Source organism: Sceloporus occidentalis, unplaced genomic scaffold (genome assembly GCF_023333645.1).
Source record: "Sceloporus occidentalis isolate IW3139 unplaced genomic scaffold, rSceOcc1.0.p SCAF_1, whole genome shotgun sequence".
Classification (NCBI taxonomy): Eukaryota; Metazoa; Chordata; class Lepidosauria; order Squamata; family Phrynosomatidae; genus Sceloporus; species Sceloporus occidentalis.
Window position 1 is genome coordinate 138654375 of NW_028316981.1, and position 18360 is coordinate 138672734.

Consider the following 18360-nt stretch of genomic DNA (forward strand, 5'->3'; position numbering starts at 1 on the left):
AGAGAGCAGGTCTTAAAGACATCTGCCACTCAGAGCTATTGCCAGCCCACTTAGTATATATACCCTGCAAGAGGCATTACTTTCAGGTTACAGTGAGCAAAGAAAAAAAGGCCATCAATCGTTCCTGTTTCCCTGGGAGTCTAAATGCCTCCTCATCTTTTAAATGTCAACCACTCAGTATTCTTGTAATTCTTTATCACAGGGTCGTTTTTGAGGCCCTAAACACCTTTCCTTGTAATATGCAAATTTCTCCGGAAGCTGACCAATGGGAAAGAAGCAATCAGCCCTCCATTTGGGTTGGTTTTCAATGGCTTGGAAGGAAGAGATTTTGCCTTGCAAGTTGCTGGTAAATAATAGAAGGCTTTGGGGTTGCAAAAGGCTGCAGAAATAGTTTGACCCCCCCCCTTAAACATCCATGGCTCAGTGCTATGGGATTCTGGGAATTGTAGTTTCTTGTGGCACCAGAGCTCTTTTGACAAAAGGAGACTGAATGGAGGCGTTGCCTGGCTGGGGGCAGAGCCTCTTGCCAGCAGTGAGAAGGCTGCGATGATGAGGAAAAGCAGGGGCTCCCCTGGTGGTCCTGGCCACTTCCCTTGGCTCCCTCCCTCCTCCTCCTCCTCCTCCTCTCAGAGCTCATTCACACTCCCTGGCTTTTCTCTCCCCCCCCCCCTCTGCACTTTGAGACCCCTTTAACTGCCAAAGCTCAATGCTCTGGAATTCTGGGGTCTGTGAGGCATTTGGCCTTCTCTGTCAGAGAGCTCTGGTGCCACAATAAACTACAATTCCCAGGATTCCATAGCACTGAGCCCTGGCAGTCCAAGCAGTGTGTTTTGGACACAGAGATCCTCCAAATGAATCCAGTCCCTAGCTTTTATATCTCTCACACACACTGCAGGAATAATAACCCACTTTGAGACTGCTTTAACTCAGTGCTAGGGAATCCTGGGAATGCTAGTGTTTGGGAGACACTGAGACTTCTCTGTCAGTGATGGCTCTGAGGCCACAATAGACGACAATTCCCAGGATTCCCCAGCACTGAGCAGTCTCAAACTGGACCATTTCCTCAGTGTGGATGCACCTGGGGAGGAATTCTGGGCACTGCAGTTCAACTACGTTTGGAGGGTTATGGGACTCCCTGTCAGAGATAGCTCTGGGGCCACAATGTACTACAATTCCCAGCATTCCCCAGCACTAACCCAGGACAGTTAAGTCACTCTCAAACTGGATTATTTCCTCAGTGTGGATGCAGCTTTGGTGAGGAACTCTGGGCATTTCAGTCCAGCATTGTTTATTTCTGCAGTGTATTTTGGACCAGAGACAAGGTGACCAGGCATCCTCCTCCTTTTCCAGGACATGTCCTCTTCTGTCACATTTCAAAATGTCCTCCATTTGGATCATGGCTAAGAAGCATGGATTTATAATTACATGGGTGTTTTTAGCTTTTATTTTTGGCCATGTCCTACATTTTTTTGCTTGGGTGCCCTACATTTTGGGGTGAGGGCATTGGTCACCTTGGTCAGAGAGCTTTCCAGGGGTTAACTGCCATTCTGCTGTGGTGCTGGAACAAACCACCATTCCCAGAATTCCATAGCATTCAGGCAAGACAGTTAAAGTGGTCTCAAACCAGATTATTTCTCCAGTGTAGATGCAGCCCAAGCCTTTTGCCTCTCTTATGCCTGAGATTTCAAAGCCCAGCCTTGGCACCACAACAAACTACAAATCCCAGGATTCCATAGGATGGAGTGATGAGAGTGAAAGCAGTGTGGCAGCAGCCTAAGTGTGCTTAATGCAGTTCTTAACATGGTGCACCTCTTGCCTACAGAGTCTCACAAGACTTTTTTGTTGAACAACTTGTACCCATTAACTCCATTTCATGTCTCCTTTATTTAGTGGGGAGGAATACAGACAAAACAAGTCAAAATGAAGAAAAAACCAAAGTCCCTTGACCAAAGGGTTTGGTTGTGGAATAAGCCTCTGAAATATGCAAGAGGCAATGTTAAAATAAAGCCATGTTCAATGCTCAAATGTGCTGTTTGGAATGGGGAGAGGGGGGTGGCCAGAAAGGGAAGTACATTTCCGTGATCTGTCTACGAATAATGTCAAAATGTCCTCCATTTTGATCATGCCTAAGAAACATGGATTTATATTAACATTTCTTAAAAAGCCTCAATTTTTTTGCGTGTCCTCCATTTTTAAAAAAATGTGTCCTACATTTGAAAATGTCCTGCATTTGTCCTACATTTGTCCCGGTTTGGAGGTCCTCACTTATGGCAACCCTAAATGTGACTTGCCCAGGTTCACCCAATAGGCTTCCACAGCAGAGTGAGGATTTGAACCCTGGATTCACAGAATCCTAGTCCAACACTCAAAACCACTACGCTGCACTGGCTCTCATTTTTACCATATTTTTTAAATGGCTAAACAGGCTCAACTCTGGAAACATTCCAATTCCTTCAAAATAATTTTTAAAACTCTTTGAGACAAGTTCAGATATGTTCCCTTGCTAATTGGGGGAGCAGAGGGAGAGAAGAGAGAAGTGATTTAACACAACACAAGCCATAATTAATAGGTAACCATGACAAATCACACTAAAATGTATACATTTTTATTGCAGATGTATGGCTCATTCTTCTGTGTTGTTGTTATTGTCATTTTTAAGGGATGAGACAAGCATTTGATGCAGGGGTCATTGACTATGCAAGCAACCCGGTTTGAACTGCTGTGAGCACTGAATCAAGGCACGCACAGCCAACTGCATTGCCTGCCTTGACTCTGCTTTCACCCCTCCCATCTGCTGCCTAATAACTCTTCATCCTCCACCGAGGATTTTTATTTTTCTACACAAAACACACACACACACACCATCTTGGAAAATAGGGACCTCTGATCTAGAGGGAAACTATTCTCTGTGTTATTGTTTTTTAAAAAATCAGGGGTGATAAGGCTTTTATCCTCCATCCCTTTATCCTCTTCAGGAAACCACCTCATCAAGATCTTCTGTCATCTGAGACAAAGAACAAGTTGTCACACCTCCTAATGCCAATACAGAAGCAAACTGGGCTGGTGATTGAACCTTACTGTGGCACTGGCAATGGCCCAGCAATCTTCCACAGCACCTGTGGGCAGCAGGTTAGCTTTGTTAGTGCAGACGTGTGTACTGCCCTCCAACACCTTGCTGCTATTCCCTACTAGCATCACCTATCAGAGGGAAGTGCTTTATTCTGCCTAATGACAGGGCCACCCCTACACATCAGTCCAGCAGAAAACAAACATCTGATTGCCCAAGGCTCAATCGGGCCACCTTCATATTTACTAGAGCCTTCCACTGGCTGCTGCAGCTGCCTTCTCCATTCTCCTTCCAAGGAGGGTTGTTTTTTGATCTGGGCTGATGCAGCACCATGTAGAGGAAGATGGTTGTTATCAAGGTCTGAAACCCTCTGCAACCACCCCAACTTGTCTGGCTACAATACCCAAATGACTGCAAATAGTACAGATACACACAACCCTACAACAACACCTCCAGGTTTCAGAAAGGCTAGGTATGGCTACACTATTCAATTAAGATCACCATAACTCTCATCTGCCTCTAATTTATATACAAAATCTGAAATTAAAGAGATTAACAGCTGTTGAAAAAGTTAGTTGAGTCAGATCTCTTCTAATGGGGTCAAATGATCATGTAAACAATATTCATTTTTTAAATCTTTGCTATACAGGTGTGGGTACAGCGCAGAGCCCCCTTTCAAATAGATGTGACCTGTGAATGACCCAAAAAGGAAACTGGGGGCGGGGGCAGTAGAGGATGTGTCTACATCACCTAAAATATCCTTTTTCATGTAGACAGGCTGTCTCCAATAATTTCCAGATCAATAACTATGTAAACAAGAATCTATTTAGGAACAGATCTAAATTTCATCTCATCATAAGAATAAAGATGCAATTATCTAAAGACACACTGGAAATGCCTCTCAGGAAGCTGTAAGAACTCATTGTTGTACAATTTATATTTTAAAAGAAGGGCAACCCAGCTTACATTGCCATTTATGTGTCACATAGGGAGTTGAACACATGCATTTCTCAGACCTATGATGTAACTAATTCACTACCTTCTGAATCCCATTACTCTCCCAACTCCCTTTTTTACTGGATGGAATGGAAGAAGCCAACTACTGTGGGATGAAAACAGACCAATATTGTATGGTGATGATAATTCTTATTCTGTCCATAACAAAGCTAGAAGTACACTTAATGCAGCCACAAGCTCCAGTGGCCATGTCTGTAATGGAAACACAGATCTGGAAAATGGCAGGATGAAGCAGCACTGAAGAGAAAAATAACAGGAAAGGGATTAAGTCACCTGCTTCTTTATTACTCCAATGGAATTCACCCTCCTCCCATACCTCTTTGTACAACACCAATAGCAGTGTTGCCAACAAGCCTTGAAGATATTCCCTGGAATGTTTTACCAAAATCCAAAATCCCTGGAATTCCCCAATATTTACTGGAATATTCAGTCAAAATCCCCGGAAATAAATTAATTAAGCACCCTGGATTCCGGAGAATTCCCCGGAAATTGACAACACTGCCAATGGGTCCTATATAGGTCACGTGGATAAAGAATTTGCTCTGGAATCAGTGAAAAGACTACTCATGGTAGTCACACAGAAAGGAAAATCTTCTCATGTAAAAGATCAGGATAGCGGGCTCTGCTGGTCCTTCATGGCCATAAAAACAATTTCATGTTTTAATTTTAGCCTCCAAGGAGCCAGCGACACCAAGGACACCCCTAGAATTCTGTGTTTTATAGAACCTAACAGCCAACAGGGATCTGGTTATCAAGTGGGACGTGCAGACCTCCACAACAGCAAACAATAAAGATTGAAAATTGAATGGCTCCTTTCAGAAACTGCACCTGAGACCAGTTCAACCAAGCCAGGAGTACAGATCCTAGAATAAGGGAACAAATGCTAGCAGTGTTAGCTGTTCAAAATACCTTCACTCATGATCCTGGGTCTTCTTCAATGCTCACTGAATCTCCAATAAGACTAACACAATGTGGGATGGCAAAATGTAGTAATAGATGCCAAATACATATCCAAACTTTTTTTTAAAGATTTAATTTTTGGTAAAGAGCTACACAACAAGAACATAGCTTAGCAATAATCATTTGTACAAGATACCAGCTTTCTGAAGTTTTTTAAAAAAATATTTAAACACCTCCCCTTGTGGAATGATTCCCTTCTATATCAAATAATGGACATTTTCAACTTCCTTCTCATATTCAGGAGTGATCATGAAAAAGTCAAAAGGAGCAACCAACAAGCTTTCAAATATTCGAATCATAGATAGTGCAAATCATTGTGTAATAATATGGAGAACCTGAATTTCATTTATATTTTAGTCCTTTACCTAGACATTACTTTCCTTAAACATTTCAGCAGAACTTACTTTTGAGTAAAAATGTTTAGGTCTGAAGCATATCTTCAGCATATCTTAGGCCTGTAATCAAAAGCTTTTACAACTTAACTCTGCCCTTTGGGACTACAGTCCATGCATACAGAAAGAGCAATACAAAAGCCCACTACCGTAATTTTAGCAACATCCTTTCTTTCCAACTACCTACCACTGTCTTCCATTCAGGGCAGAGATGGAAACTGTTCAGCCCTCTAAAAGCTGTTGAACTGCAACTCCTAGCATTTCTCTCCATTGTCGATGTTGGCTCAAGGGCTGCTGAGACCTGAAGTCCAACAATATCTGCAAGGCTGAACTAATACAGGGCCTCAAAGTTTCTTCTCTCCATACTGCAAAACTTTGCTTCCCAAGAATGATACCTACAAAATGTTCCCAGGATCTTAAGATCGCTACTGAACTTGTTACGTTTCATTACACTCTCCTCTTCTCTTTTTTTAGAATCTACTGATGTTCTAATATGCCAAAAATTGAAGACCCCAGTTAGATTTAAAAGCCTTAAATCTCAGCTCAGCAATAATATTCCTCCAATTTTCAAACACGGTTAGCCTGTTGGTACACTGACATCAAACTCATATATGCCCCTTCAAAAAACACATACTCATGTTGCAAAGTAAAAATATACCCTTCTTGCAGAATTGTTGTTAAAGATTACTCAGCAATTATATAAAAACTATATAAGCATTCTTTATTATTAAAACACTTGAATTAAAAATTACAGCTCAGCCCCATTTTTAAATGTCTATGTGTTTGTGTGTGCGTGTGCACATAAACAGCTTGGTTTGACTTGGAGTTTTTAAATAAAATAGTTGTAAGCTAAGGCTTTTTGTTCAACTTCTCCAAACAATTCTCAGACCGGCAAACAATCAGAGTGCCATCATTTCTTGTTCAAGGTGGACAGGGTATTTCCTGTCTCAAACAGAACTTGCACACATCCTCAATCAGGGTACCTAACAGACACAAATAATAACAGAGTATGCATAGGTATCAACATCTGTACAAGGAATGAATAAGTACTAATCTTGTACAACAATCTTCTGGTGCCTATTTTACTTCACAGGTGTATACCTTTTTTGTTGTGCTATATACGGCACCTATAAACTCTTTGTGAAAATGCCAGTATATTGAAATGAACTTTGGGTGGCTGTGTGGAGGGAACTTTCCCTTCATCTCCTCCATTGCAGCCTAAAGCCTGACAGTTAACTGGCAGCAGTGATGCCAGCCTCCTCCTGCAGACTACAGTCTCTCAAGCACAGTAATACTCCATCTGAAATTGCAAGGTCTTAAATTATCCCTTCTCCTCCTCCTCTTCCTAATAACAATTAAAACTTGTTTGAAAATCACTTTGAAATGCACAATGAATCTGAGAATAGTCTAGAAACACTACATCAAATTTAGAAGAAGGAGCTGGATTTTCCTAATGCAATACTTTGCCAATTCATTTTCTTTGCCTACATTTTTGACTGAAGATATGCTTCCAGATATAACACAAGGCAGTAAACACACATGCATTCCTAGCTTGAGAGTATGGGAAGAAGGTGTTCTTATGATGTCTGATTCTATGCCCGCCCAAATAAGAATTCTACTGTGCCACAATCAGCCTTTGCCTGAAGAGGTGCACTATCTTAAAACTTCATGTGCCCTATATTAGAACATTGTCATTTGATGAACATCTTTTGCCATGTGCATGCACACTGTAGCCATTTGGTTCGGAGAGAAAATGCTAAATTTCAAAAGCTGATGCAAATTCTTCACTGCTAGAAGGCACACTGGCTCAGGTATACCGAAAAGGAAAGCCCCTATCATCACAACATGACTCATACAATCCCATTTCATTGTAAACAGCAATACAGAAGATCACAGAAAGGCACCTGCTATTTACATACTCATCATAACACAGTTAGCTTTTGAGTGTTAATGGAGAAAAACATTCATTTCCCCCTTCTAGTAAAATCTTTAAAATCTAGTAAACATCCCTAATATCAGGCCTTACTTGGAACAAATCTTTCAGGACAGGCATAGGTTTCCAGCGCAAAATTAAAATAGAGATGCTGATGTTTATTTTATTTTATGGCCCCCACTAGATCCTTCCCATTGCAGAGCCTGCCATGCATATGCTTGTCTTTCCCTCCCACTGTTGCACAAGGGATTCAAAGGAGAACCAAAAACAGTGAAAGGGATCATTGCCCTCCCTCTAAATGTGCATCTAGCCTTTCAGCCATTTACCTAGAAGTAAATCCCACTGGACTAACTGGAGCTTTCCTCTGAGTAGATATAGTGTCACAGCGTTAGCATATACTCTTACCGCTTTTCTTTCTTTTAATCAGCCTACACTCCATGCAATTCTTTCCCATTTAAATCTACCTAGAGGGGCTGATTTTAATTAGTGTTAACGGGAATATTACAATAGGTCCTAATTAAGATCTCTGTTAAGAATTGAAAATGCAAACTTAGCAGGAAGGGGGATGTTGCAGACTAAAAAAAATGATGCAAGTTTTACATCTTCGGAGATGTAATTCTTAATAGGTCTATTCAATTAAATGCCAGACCTTAATGGGTATATTCAAAAACAAAAAGGCAGGAAGGGGTCGCTGGGTTTGTAGGAAGGTTGAGGCTTGGTATCAGCATATTCTAGTAGGAACTGTCAGCTGCTAAGGACAAACTTTGATACTCACAACACATGCGTAGGTTGCCACTATTTAGTCAACAGGAACACTAGCAAAATACTTTGTATAACCCTGTGTTATATTCTTGGGATGTGTATGTGCATGGCTACTTGTGTATGAACACAGTTGAAAGTGAATAAATTTTTCAATGGAGTCAGACACACATATACACAGCAGCTTTACTGTTTAGTGAAAATACCTTTCATGCAGTGACCAATAAAGCACCATCTACTGCTGCAAAATGCTTTGCAACGGTTCATCTTAGGTTTGTCTTCCCCAACAAGGCAATAGGACAGGCCACTACTATTCCTGGTTTCCCACCTTCACAACTAAATGGTAAATAAACAACACTCATCCTGGGGAAAGCTACATATACAGTGCTCAGCCTGTCCCCAATCTCCATGAAGCTGGCAGGAAACAGGCCCCACAAACAACTGGCTTAGCTAACCTTGGTTCTGGCATAACTATGTCCCATGGGGGGGGGGGGGAGGTGACTGCTTTTCCTAAGTCATATCCCATGCTACACAGCATGTGCTACACAGCTTGAGTGCAGAACTGCAGTTACCTCCTGCACAGTTTTGCCCTCCGTAAGGAAAATGAGTATGAGGGGAACTTGAACCCAGATCTCTTCTCCCATCCATTGCTCCTTTCATCTGAACCGTGCCAGCATCCATAACAGCCAAGCCCACTCCACTCCCTACTGTAGCAGCCAGATTTGAGCTCCTTTAAGCTGTTTCATGGGACTGGGGAGCATATCCAAATCCATTACCTCCTTAAAGGGGGGGGGGGAGGGAGAGAAAGCCAAAGAAGAGACCCAGCCAAATGCTGGATAAACACCAAAATCTGTAAAAGGTGAGGCGGAGGGGGGGGGGGGGTTGGAGAGAGAAAGAGACTGCATCCACACTGGAGGAATAACCCGGTTTGGCACCGCTCTAATTGCCATGGCTCAAGGCTATAGAATTCTGGGAGTTGCGAGTTTGTTGTGGGGCCCTGAGCGGAGCCAAACCGGGTTATTCCTCCAATGTGGATGCAGCCAGAGAGAGCAAAAGGCCAGGTATGCATTCGCCCAATTCAGCAACCTGCCTCCTCGGCGAGCGAGGCTTTTGGCTTGGCGCCTGCCAAACTTCTCTCCTCTTTTCCCCTGGAGCCCCTCTGCTGCTCCAGACGGCTTCCCGAAGGATTTGGCAGGGAAGCTCTGATGGCGGGCCCCCTGCTGAGGTGGAATGATGTGTGTGGGATCAGAAGAGGAGACGCCAGGGGAAGGGGGCCGGGGAGGGGGAGGACGGAGGCTTAGACTAGAGAAAGCCCCTCTTCTTCTCTCTCTCTCTCGCCTTCCAGGCTTGGGATGGGGTGCGGCTCGGGATTGCTATTCTGCACAGCAACCCAACTCCGCTGCAGAAGAAACAATCAAGAGCGGGGCTGGGCTCTGCGCTGCCTCCCCCCTCAACTCAACGCCGCTCCATCCAAAGGGAGCGGGGCAGGGCAGGGCAGCCGCAGTCCCGGCTTTGCCCTGGCTCCCACGCCCAGCCTTGGCCCTCGGAAAGTTGAACTCACTAAAAAGTCTCCTCCCCCGCTCCAGGGATTAAGCCCAGGCCAAAGGATAGCCTCCCGGGGGAAGAAAGAGCTGCCTCCACAGCCTAGACTGCCTCCTTCCCTGGGGCGCTCAAATGAGTGCCGGGATCGGGAGTGTTTCCGTGAACTGAGAAGCGGTAGAATCCTAGAAGAGACCCCGAGGGCCATTCTGCCCAGGAGGTGGAGAGTTCCTGCATGGCAGGGGGATGGACTGGATGGCCCTTGTGGACTCTTTCAACTCTAGAATTCTACGAGTCTATAACCCCATTCTGCCATGCAGGAACTCTCAGTCAAAGCATCCCCAGCAGATGGCCCTCCAGCCTCTGCTTAAAGACCTCCAAGGAGGGAGACTCCACTACACTCCGAGGAAAGAGTGTCTTCCACTGTCCGACAGCCCTGACTGTCAGGAAGTTCTTCCTAATGTTGAGGTGGAATCTCTTTTGCTGGAGCTTGCATCCGTTGTTCCGGGTCCTGTTCTCTGGAGCAGCAGAAAACAAGCTTGCTCCCTCCTCAATATGACACCCCTTCAAGTATTTAAATAGGGCTATCATATCACCTCTTCACCTTCTTTTTTCCAAGCTAAACATCCCCAGCTCCCTGAGTCGTTCCTCATAGGGCTTTATGGTTTCCAGGCCCTTCACCCTTTTCAGTCACCCTCCTTTGGACACATGGCTCCAGTTTCTTGCTCTTGCTGCTCCATCTCCCTCCAGGAAGCTTGGATTCGACCCCCCCCCCCCAAGAGAGCCTCTTTCCCTAACCCTAAGGCAAACTCCCAGGTGCCACAGGCGCCCACGGAGCCTCTGCCCCTTTGAGGCTGAAGGGAGCCCCAGAGAGTTGGGCTGAGGAGGCTCGGGTGGCCAGCCCCGGCTGCCAAGGGGCAGGAGGCCGTGCGTGGCGGCGCCCCTGTGGGAAGCCTCTGTCCCCCAGGTGGAGGAGGGCGGAGGGAGGGAGGGAGGGAGATGGTGGCCGAGGGCGGGGGGGGGGGCTGGCTGGCTTTCCCTCACACGCACCCCAACACCCCTCCCCCCCGCCTGGAGAGCCAAGCAAGTAGGCGGGCGGCTGTCCCTTGGCCTGCGGGCCCAGCCCTGGAAGCCCCTCCCCACTCCCACCGGGGGCCTCCTCCTCCTCCTCCTCCTCCTCCTCGCCATTAGTGGGGAGAAGGCTCCGCAAGTGCCTGCGCGCCTCCCCCGCAAGAACTGAATCATCTCCCAGCAGCAGCCCCGCACGCGGAAGGGAGGGGGAGGGGGAGGAGGGGAGGGTTGGCCAGGGCTGCCCTCCCCTTCGACAAAAAGAGAGAGAGAGAGAGCCCGGGGGCGCGGGGGGGGGGGCTTGCGCCTTGGGCCCGGCCTTTCCTCGCCACGAAGGGGATTCCCCCTCTCTCTCTCTCCTCCTCCGCTCCAGCCCTGGACCAAGGCCCCCGAAGAGGCAGAGGAAGAGGCAGGAGCAATTCCCCCACAGACACACACAGAGAGAGAGAGAGAGAGAGAGAGAAGGGGGGAGGAGGCAGGCAGCACCCTCCCTCTCGCCGAGTCCAAGGGGCATCCCTGGCGGGTGACTCACGCTTTGCTCAGCGGTCCTGGCGGCCGGCGGCGGCGGCGGCGGCGGGGAGATGCAGGAGCCTCCGGCTCCCTCCGAGCCCAGCGACATCCCACGGGGTCAGCCCACGGGCAGCAGCAGCAGCAGCAGGAGGAGGGCTGCCAAGAGAGAGGCTGGCTCGGAAGGCAGGCAGGCTGGAGGAGCACGCGGCTGCGCCCGAGCCGCCTCTAGCCCCGAGCGAGCCAACCGAGGAGGGAGGGAGGGAGCAGTGGCGGAGGAGGAGGAGGAGGAGGAGGGAGAGGGAGCCACGTGCAGAGGAGCGCCTGGGCCCGCCTCCCTCCTCGGACCCCAGGCCAAAGGAGAGGGCTTCCCCTCCTGGACCCACTCTCTTCCCCCTCCCTCCCTCCCTCCCTCCCTCTTCCCTCCCAATCCACCTGCAGCCCCAGTGCCCCTCCCGCAAGGCCCACCTTCTGGACTAGCCCAAGGGGGCCGAGGGGCGCGGGAAGCCCTCCTCTCCAAGCCTTGCTCTCTGGGCCCACTGCTAAGCATCAATAGCAACAGCGCTTCTGTACCGCTTCATGCAGCACTCAGTAGTCTCTAAGGAGTTTATCACACGGGACAGGAGGCTCTCCCTTTGGAAAGAGAAGATAGCAAGGTCAATTTGAAAATTCACGCAATTACGTATCACACCTTAAATTCGCTGTAATGGCCTCCCTGAACGCGACCCAGATTCTGTGCCAAGTAAGCCATCACATCGGTGGGTTCTTAATTGTGAATTGGCCTCCTTGTGCATGCTCAGTGAGACTCCAGATGACTGGAGCATAGCATATTTAGGTGAGTGAGAGAGAGGAACCAAGGAACCCCACAATTTACAAAAGAGGTTGGGGGGGGCGGGAAGAATGGTTGAAAGAACATGCTCTATTCATGTTAAAATGAACATATATTCACTCTTGTCATATTAAAACATGAATATAATAGTTATCCAATAGCTCCCGGTCCATGCCTCTTAATTAGCAGGCAGCAGCCCCCCCCCCCCCCAGCAATGTTGAAGGACAAGCGGAAGCAAAATTGAAGCAGAATTGCAGTGTGGCTTCATGGAAAAACCCCCCTTCTGGATTGGGGGGGGGGGGAACCAGGTCCAAAGGAGATATGCACATCACACCAAACAATAGCACACTGAGTGCGAAGTTGCCTAGAAATAGGGTTTGTGACTTCGCTAGTTCACCGAATTTACTTAACTGTGGATTGATGCATGATTGTGTTCAGAGTGCCAGCAATTGCTTGTGGTAACCTTTTGCACAATAGCGTGAATACACATGATTGTGTTCAGGATGACACTGGATTATACAGTACCTCCAATTTCAGTCGTGTGATATCCTCCTAAGTGGTGTGTAAGCCATCTGCCCCCAACAAGCTGGGTATTCATTTTAATGACCTAGGAAAGGATGCAAGGCTGAGTCCACCCTGGAGCCCCCCAGCATCGAACTCACAACCTTGTGGCACAATTCCACTGTGGGAGAAAGGCAGGGTATAAATACGGGAAATAAACAAATAAAATACACCTGCTGCCAAAGCCAGAGTTCCTTGGGGATCTCCTCCCAGAAGTCTCACATTTATGATTAGCCAAAGGGGCCAAGAGGGGAAGCCCTCCTCTTGAAGCACAGACAGAGACTAGCAGGTAATGCCCTCTGCATGGGCTCGGTGCTTAGCAATAGCATTTACATTTCTGTACTGCTTCATACAGCACTGGGTAGTCTAAGTGGTGTACATCATGTAAGCTAATTGCTCCCAATAAGAAGCTGAGTACTCATTTTAGTGACCTATGAAAAGATGCAAGGGTGAGTCCACACTGGAGCCCTGCAGGATTGAATTTACAACCTTGTGGCTGCAGTATTGGCATTTAACCACTGCACCATCAGGGCTCCAGCCATCCTCCTTTTCCCCATGTCCTCCACTTTAATCTTCTGTCCAGGAGGAAGTCCCAAATGTCCTCCATTTTGATCATTTCTGTGAGTGTTTTCAGCTTTGTCTTTGGTCACGACTGCTATTGTTCTGGAATGCCCTACATTTTGCAGGGCCTGGTCTTGTTTTGCAGTGATAACATCTTCATACACTTAACACAGGACAAAGCCTATCACCACAAGTCCTGCTCTTCCCCTCAGGCAACAAGTTTCCCCTTCCCCTCTCTGTGGCTGGACTACAGAGAGCTCCTCCTGCCCCAGCTGAATGGCCAGCCTTACAGGACCCTCCTCCATGCCACAAAACCCCTGCACCCAAAGACATGTTGACCACTATCTAAGTTCACATACTACATTTGTCCCTCCATATTTGCTAGGGTTAGGGCCACAATATGGAAAAACACCATGTTTTTACTTGAGAAGATACCTGTCTAGGAATCTCTAGGTCCTCTAGTGCAACTCTGTGGTCAACATCCAACAGACACTGACCATAGAACTGAACTAGAGGAGCTACAAATGCCTAGTAGACTATTCTTTCGAGGAATCTCTCGGTCTTTCAGTTCAACTTTTAGTTAAAGTTGACGATAGAGTTGCACTGGAGGACCTAGATATTCTTAGAGAGAACATATTATTCAAATCTGCAAATAATCTAATCCGCAAATATCAAAGCCACAAATATGGAGGGATGAGTGTAATTCAAAGCCAAGCCCTTAAATGCTTCATTGCTTCTGGCCCACAAACTCCTCCAAACCATCCTAGTTGACAACCGATAATGCCCCAGGCATGAGTGCATGTTTTCGGCAGAAAGGTGAGGTATAAATTTAATTTATTAAAGTCAACACCTCTGGATTTGCTTAGCACCCTACATTGCTCTCTTCTGAGATTTTAAATCCATATAAAAATTATAATCAGCAGTCTGTAGAGCTAAGTCATTATCAGTCTTATCCATTAGCAATTGCAAGGGAAGGTGAGCAACGGAGGGAAGATGAGCAAAAAGTATTATCAGCACAGTACACCTATTATGCAAGTTTCTCTAGCATGTTTGCTTTCAAGGAGCTGCCACCCAGCATAATCCAGCCCTCACAGTCCTTCCCAAGTTCCCTTCAACTACTTGAGACAAAGAGTGTTACTGCATTTGCTGATAGTAACCTCTGACCAAGCCTTCCTAACATGGCTCTTGGATTCTTCTCCCGCTTACAGCCTTTCTTCTCCATTACTGAGTTAAAGTGGCATGGGATGCCCTATAAAAATAGCAAGAGTCACCTACCTTGTTTTGCAGCAGGATGTCAAATAAGTGTTCTTCCTCTGGTTTCCTTTAGTGGTAGTTTCCTTAGCTGTGAGTCCAGCCTCACTGCTGATAACTAGCTGAAGGATTTTCCTCCAGTATCATCCTGAGATGACCAACCAAAGATCTTCCCCTGGTTCCATCTTTGCTAGTGGGTGAAGTGAGTGACAAACAGAGGAAGAAGGGTTTGTGGCACCCTGTCTATGGGATACCCTTCCCAGGAGAGCTTGCCTGGTACCAACACTGCTCTCTTTTAAAGGGATTTTCAAGGCAGTTTAAAATGTTGCTGGCTGGTCCATTGTTTACCAGTTTGTGGTTTTATTGAGAGGTTGTTAAGGTTTAATTTTATAAATTGTCCTAAAACTACATTTGGTGAGGGGTGATATATAACAATTTTTAAATAAATAAGAAAATCCAGGGATTAAAAGGTAAATGTGCAAGAAATTTCTCCTCAAAACTGGTGGATTTTGAAATGAGGCTTCCAGTAGGGTTTCAACCAGCATTTGTCACTTTATTACCAGGTGGCACCACCATTGATCCTGGGTTGTTGCGAGTTGCTCAGATCCTTTGTCTGCTGTATGCTCAGTGAGTGTGTGTGTAAAGGGAGTAGCACTGATAGGAGTATGTGTGGTAGGTGATAGCTTCTCCTTTGCTGGTAGTGTTGCTAGGCAGGCCTTGGGTCTATTGAGTGTGCTGACTCCAGATTGTTTGCTGCCAGTGTAACTGCTATGGTACATCAATTTTAATTCCTCTTGCTTAACCCCCCCCCCCCCACACACACACACACAAATCCCCTCACAAGTAAAGCTCCTCCTCTCTCAAGCCAGGGCAGTTTGCATGCAATGGTGCTGTGTCTGTCCCAAAGTACCTCCCTTTTAATTGCTCTTTCCACTTAGGATTGCTGTGGAAACGGCCGTATATTTTTGTGCTGGTAGATCTTTGCATTTCACCAGCACAAAGGTATAAAGTAATCTTATTCCCCTTGCACCCCCAGTGCAGAGATAGGAAAATGCACACATAGCTAATAGTTCATAGCATACAACATAAAAAGAAATATGGAAGGGAAATGAGCAAAAAGTATCAACAGCACAGTACACCTATTGCAGCCATTTAATTATTTCATAGCACACCAATTATTATTTTTTTAGTTTGTGTGCAACTGGTCTTATTGTAGTTACGATGCCAAAATATATCTGTTTTCAATTGTGCATTTTGAAATGCCACCAGTAAAGTAATTTTACAAATTTGTCTTAAGACCAACACATGGGAAAATGTTGAAATTTTGATGTCTCAGGATGAATAAGGTACCAGATGCCAATGGTCAAGTTGCTATGGCATTACGATAATGGTTCACAGATTAATGTCATGACCTCGATTAAAAATTCCAGTCATATATCTAATGAATATTCAGTGTTTCAGGCTGAGTTAGTTATAACCATGCCACCACTAGGATGCTGGCAAAGGAAAGAAGAACAAGTGTTCATTAATGCTCAGTCAGTGATGTTGTTCTTGGTTTTGATAGTTGAATCATCCACCTAACCATACTGACTCATAAGTTAGTCCTGTTGAGTTAATAATAATATTTATTAGTATTAATTTTTTACTAAACTACATCAAACATCTAGATTTGGCACAAAAACGTAATTACGTAAGATGAGAAGCTGCTTTACACCAAGTCAGACCTCTGGCCCTCCATGTAGCCCAGCACAGCCTATTTTGGCTAGCAGCAACTGTCCATAGTACCATAAAAATGAAAAAGAACATCCAGAGAGACTTATAAATAACTTTAATATCTTTGTCTACATTAATGCTTTTTGAGCCACTGGATGCTCTTTTCGAAGGAGTTCTAAAGTGATCGCAAAGAAAGCTGCTTTCTTTTCTTTCTCCAGTCTCCCAGAGAGTATTCAGAATGTTGGAGAAAGTAAGAAAGAAAACTAGCTCACTTTGTGGCAGTTTTAGAATTTAACACAATGGCGCATACATTTAAAGAGAGACTGTATTAAAGCCCTTCCTAAGCACCTTGGGACATTCCCACTTGCTTTTATGGCAGTAAAGGTGCTAGACCTCTTTGTTTTCAATGGTCTCAGATGAGGCAGTGTCCTTACTTAATAATGCTATCTGAAATCTTTTAAGTGCAGATGCCAAGGAACCTGGAAACACTTGCATGCAAAGCGTGTGTTCTACCACTGAACTCATCCCAAAACCCAGACTTTCAGTCTAGCAAGACAGCAGAAGATTGGGAAAAGGGAATTCCACACTGAAATTGAGAGAAGGAGGGAGTAAACACATAGGGACTATTTTAAAAGACAGTGCAAGGTTGCAGTCATCAGGCAAAGGGCCAAGACATTCCAGATATTACTGACTGATTGACTGAATGTACACCTTGCCTTTCTCCCAAGGCAGTTCAGAACAAGATTTTTTTAAAAAAAACTTTCAAAATAAATTAAACCATGACAGTTTATATTAAAATGTATTTAGATTATAATATCAAAACAACATCAAAATTAAAATGTATGTTAGCATATAGAAAAATATCAGTTTAAAAAGTGCAGTACTCATGGACCACAGCTGTCATGTCCTGTGCATTATTTTTCACACATGGGGAGGTATGGAGATTGAAAATAAAGCTACTGGTTTAGGCATGTAAAGTAGCAAGAGAATAAAGAACATTAGAGGATGCATCAAGAAACAGACATGGTTTATGTATTTGAAACAAATAGAAAAATTATGAAAAAAAAAAGCCACTATACCACCCTTAACCACCCAATCTCATCTGATTTTTGAATGCTAAGGAGGGTCAGACATATGTATGGCTTGGATGGGAAACCATCACCAAACAGCAGTAATCCTCCTTGATTGGGAAAGAATCCTGGCTAAAACCCTGGTCAGTCAGTATCACAGTTGACCCTACTGAGTGAGATGGACCAGCAATCTGACTGCGGCAGCATCTACAGTGCAGAATTAATGCAGTTGACACTGCTTTAACTGCCATGGCTCAATGCTATGGATTCTGGGATTTGTAGTTTTGTGAGATATTTTGCCTTCTTTGTCAGAGAGCTCTGTTACCATAACAAGCTACAAATCCCAGGATTCCATAGGATGGGGCCATGACAGTTAAAGTGGTGTCAAATTGCATTATGGCAGCAACCCGAGACAAAGGCCATGTCCACACTAATGGAAACCCTGACTTACAATTGTGGCTTCCATATTAGTGAGGAGGGTGAGCTGTCTGCCCAACCAGCACCCACAAAGAGCTGATACTGATAGCATTGACCACACACTTCCCCCGGGTCAGTGGCTTGCCCTGGCCCAGGGTGCCTTCTCCTGATCTCCTCTGCTGTCCCCACACTGGTACACAGTTAGCATGCACAGGGGATTCTCCAGTGTTTCTGACATAATTTGAGACAAACAAGGACTCGTTTTACTCCAGAGAATTACTCTGACGCATGGATTGGACCCATGTTCTGCCTGTCTTGGCCGTATGCATAATCTAAACAGGCCAGTGCAGGAACAGGGTGGACATGGACTAAGGCAGTTTTCCTACATTTTAAAGAAATGAAGAGAAAATGGTCTTGAAAAGTAGTGAGGGGAAAGAAACATGGAGTAGAAAACACAAAGTTAGTAGAAAACACAAAGAGGATGAAATGAGAAATTGGTAAACATAGTCATAGGCAGAACTACAGCCATCTGGTCTAGCAGGAATAAGGAAGTGAAATATATTTTAGCTTTATTTGTGGAAGAAAAGGACAAGTTTTTTGAAACCAGAAAAAGATGAAAGTGACAAGACCTACCTATAGCTTGAACAGAAGGAAGGAAAGAAAAGAATGAAACACAATTGTTAAAAGCCTTGGAAAAAGACAGAATATGAATATGA

At 45.2% G+C, this 18360-nt stretch overlaps 1 protein-coding gene across 1 annotated transcript in view; it reads right to left on the minus strand.

Moving 5' to 3' along the window:
- Positions 1 to 11291, minus strand: part of LOC149322298 (RNA binding protein fox-1 homolog 3) — a 545247-nt gene extending 533956 nt beyond the window's left edge. The window contains exon 1 of the mRNA XM_089538959.1: positions 11268 to 11291. The gene's annotated coding sequence lies outside the window, so the exon portion shown is untranslated. The remainder of the gene's footprint in view (positions 1 to 11267) is intronic.
- Positions 11292 to 18360: the final 7069 nt, after the last annotated feature.